Raw genomic sequence first — 4,468 nt, 5'->3', positions numbered from 1 at the left:
CAACCAATTTTCATCTCTAATTGAATGAAGCAAGTTGGAATGACAATAATGCAAAGTTTTAACTAACATCCAAATGATCATAAATATCTTTCACATTTCTCATTTTTCTCTTACCATTGTTCGATTCATCACATGATTCACTATTAGGAGAATTTTGATCTATTGACCTACTTGAAGATCCATGTTGTTCAGAAAATTTTAGAGTGCTTGCTGACATGATTTTATTTGGTTTCTTCTCTTGCGATTCTAGCTGCTTAATTTCGGTTACATATTCTTCTTCCATCAATGACACTCTTGCATCAACTGTCTTGTCTATACTCCCATTCCATGGCTCTTTTTCTTTGAACAAAACATCTCTGTCGATTATGGTTTTCTTGGTGACATGGTTATACAACTTGTAAGATTTTGAGTGCTCACTATAACCACAAAATATGCGTTTTCAACTGACATCTTAGCTCTTTAGGCACATGTGCATATTCTACCCATCCAAATACTCTGAGATGAGATACACTGCAAGACATACATAACCATGCTTCATTTGGAACTATGTTCATCACACTCTTTGTAGGAAATCTATTTATCACATAAACAAAACATGCAATTGTTTCTGCCCAATAATCATTAGACAAGTTTCTTCTTTTCAACATACTACTTGCCATGTTCTTTCTCTTTGTTGCACCAATATGTATTGGTGTATATCTAGTTGTAAATTTTCTTCTGATTCCATGTTTTTTGCAGTAATCATGGAATGTCTTTGAATCATATTATCTTCCATGATCTGACCTTAATACCTTGATCTGACAATCAGTTTGGTTTTTTGCTAAAGCTTTGAATTATTTGAACTTTGCAAAAGTTTCATACCTTTGCTTCAGGGAGTAAACCCAAGTGTTTCTACTATAATCATCAATGAAAGTGAGGAAGTAACAACTTCCTCCAATCCACTGCGTCCTCATAGGTCCACACAACTTTGTATGAACCAGCTCTAGTGATGGTTTTTCTCTGCATGCAACTCCTTTTGAAAAACTATCACGTTGCTTCTTTCACAAGATGCAACACTGACAAGTACTAGAAGGTTATTTGATGGGATATAATCCTCTAACCATATGTTTCTGCTACAACAATCTTAAACTAGAGAAGTGCAAGTGTCCAAACTGAAAGTTCCATAACCATTACTCATTAGAACATGCGAATGTAAAATAACTGACATGATCACTATAATTCATGATTAGAGGAATGAGTTTGTTCCTCATCATCTGCACCTTTGTTATCATCAATTTGCTTGGGGGCTTGTCATATATAACACAGTTTTGTCCTTGAAAGATAACTTGGTATCCCTTCTGTATCAATTGATCAACACTTATCAAATTATGTTTGAGACCAAGAACATAATATACCTCTAAAATTGTCTTCAGCTCCCCTTGCTTGGTCAGAATGTTGACCACTCATTTTCCATCTACATCCACAGTGTTGTCAATGGCCAACTTTACCTCTGTCTTTACAGATTGATCCAAGTTTGCAACCAAATTCTTGTTGCTCGTCACGTGGTTGTTGCAACCACTTTCTAATAGCCACACATTTTCAAAAGGTGCATACATGGTATGGAAAGCTAGAAACATAGATTCAGTGTTCTTTGTAGTGACATTAGCGCTTCTTTCCTTGATCAACTATCTTCTTCCTGCAATCACAAGCATAGTGACCAAATTTATTGCAATACTAACATCTCATCTTTGATTTGTCAAGCCTTCGTTTGTTGTTGAAGCTTTTGTTGTTGCTTCCACTTTCATGTTCCTTCTCTTTTCTGTCATCTCTTTGACCACCATGTCTTTCACCTCGTCCTCTTCCTCTCAAAACCACTTTCGCATATGTAAGATCGTTTTGAAGGGTAATCAAAAGACATCATAATTTTATTGGGTTCTAAGTCAATAACTAAAGTATGTATATTTATGTAATATCTATATTTTCATACATTTTGATAATCAAATAGTTTATTAAGAATATTATTAATTTAGCCCCAAAAATTAATTATATAAATAAAAAGATCTTAGATATTGTTTAGCCAAAATGTCGTTTGCAGCATCAAGGGAAACAGAGGAAGCATCTTTTTCATGATTCTATTTATAGTTAAATAGAGGAAGCAGCCTTAGAGTTGATGTAGTTTGATATTTGTGGTATCATATGGATTTCATTTAAATGTTAGAGTTGATGCACTTTGATATGCATGCTCCTCTATATCTCATTTTTTTTTTAAAGGATTAGTCTTTTTATTGTTATTATAAATGATGGAAAATAAATCTCAATTTTTTAAAAGATTAATCATATTCTTTTAATATTATGATTGAAAATAAATTTTAATTTTACAATATTGTAAATTATTGTAGATATTTTATTTGATAATTTGTCATAATAATATGATAAATTTATATTGAAATATGAAATTTATGAGAGTTATTTGCCTTAAACTTTAGGGTTAATTAAGTTATTATTTTTATGTATGTGATATAAAAAATTCACAAAAATTAAATAATAGATAAAAATAAAATATCTCAGAAATCTTTATGGAAGAAAATAAAGCTGGAAGGTGAGGCTTTTACGTAATTTTTTTCTTTGAATGAAAATTGATGCAAGTACAAAGAAGTGAGACTTCACCAATGAGCTTGCTAGAGTTTATAAACTCTCTCTATTTGCTCTCTCTCTCTATCTAGTCTCGACTAATATATTCATCTATAGGAACCCTTTTTCCTCCTATTGACTTGGTTATATCATAGACAAATACCCTACTGGTGATTAAATTTGACTCTTTCAACTATTAACTTGAGTTATAATATCAACTCTTTTAGAGTTTATTTCATCATGATCATGTGACTAACCATTTTTCCATGAATAATAGGCATTGATGTGGCATCCTCTTGAATCCTGGTAGTAAAAATACGAAGATCAACTTTTTGGTGGTATAATTTTTGCATGTGGACTCCAATTGAGACGATTGTTACACTCTTGGAAAGACATCTTTGTGTAAATAGTGCTGGGGGTGTGTGCATAAATATAAAAGTTATATATAAAAAAACTATTTGATTCCTCAAACTACTTCCAAAAGCTTTTAGATCCCAAATTGCTGAAATGTGACCCGTACGTAAAAATGGTCATGTGAGTTGGTTCCTACACTTTTTCCACTTTGAAAGCATCAATATGGATGACAAATAATATAGTGATCCAATCTAGATCGTAGTTGTCCATTTTTGGAGGCTTTTGGTCCCAATTTTTTTTATTGAATGAGGTGTCCCAGTTAGCCTTGCTTAGAGGGTATCCTTTTAACCTAATTTGCCAAAGGTCATGTTATCCATATTATTTTTCAATACATCTTATACAAAATTGTATCCTCTGTTAACTCTACCTGAGCATTAGGTGTTAAATCCTCTATAGAAGGTATGACTTGTTTTTCTTTTTCATCTAGTGTGAAAAACTAATAGAGTTAAATATTTTTAAATTTACCATTGATTAAATGTGCATGTATGGGGTTAGACAATTTATAGGTGTTATGTCACACCTTCTCTAGTATTTCAAAGGAACCATATTGCAGAGCATTGATTTTTCTTACTAGGACCTTATAGCCTCTCCTTGTTCAATTGTAATCACATTGTCTTCCACCTTGAACAATTTCTTTGTTTTGTGTTGATCATGCCTAGCTCTATATTTTTCATGTGATTTCTATAGTGTCTCATGTAGCGATAAACATATCTAAATTATCCTTTCAACAAATTTTTGTGCCCTTTAAGTATCATTTGTATGATCTTACCTCTTTCATTCATGTTGTCAATATGCAATATCCAATGGTAAAGGTGGAATATGTCCAAAACAAGTTTCAAATGAAGACTTCCTAGTAGAAGTGTGGATTGTTCTATTACCAGCATAGATCCATCTTAACCACAGATCTAACATGAGTCAAGAGAGATCAAATTTGTTTAGGTGCAAACTTATTTTAGAGTGCAAAAACAATGTGTAATTTTTTATTATTTAAATTGTATTTTTGAATGTTATAGAAATTACATAATATGTGCATAGATATTTTATTCTATACAACATCAAATATTTTCTTTTAACATTTTTTTTCTATATATAGATATATATGAGGTTGATATTACATGTTAAAAATCTTACTCACATATATTTTTTTTTTAATTTCTAATTACTTTATATGAAATTTTATTAGGTCATATTGACAACTAATTAAATATGCATAGCATATTTATTTATTTTTTCCTTTTTGGTTATAGCCAATATTGTTTTTCTATTTAGAGATTTTTTTTTTTTTAATAAAAACGAACATACTTACACATACCTTCACAATATATTATAAAATGCACAATTTACTCAATAAAAATATTATATATAAACAAAATTTTCATATCAAATCTTTAGATAATTCTCATTGTAACTCATCAAAAACTTTCCCATTTATTTACGTCTTCTT

This window comes from Pinus tabuliformis, chromosome 2_2 (assembly GCF_031772625.1).
Source record: "Pinus tabuliformis cultivar Carrire ecotype Pingquan chromosome 2_2, CPIR1, whole genome shotgun sequence".
NCBI classification, from domain to species: Eukaryota; Viridiplantae; Streptophyta; class Pinopsida; order Pinales; family Pinaceae; genus Pinus; species Pinus tabuliformis.
This window is presented reverse-complemented; position numbering follows the sequence as displayed.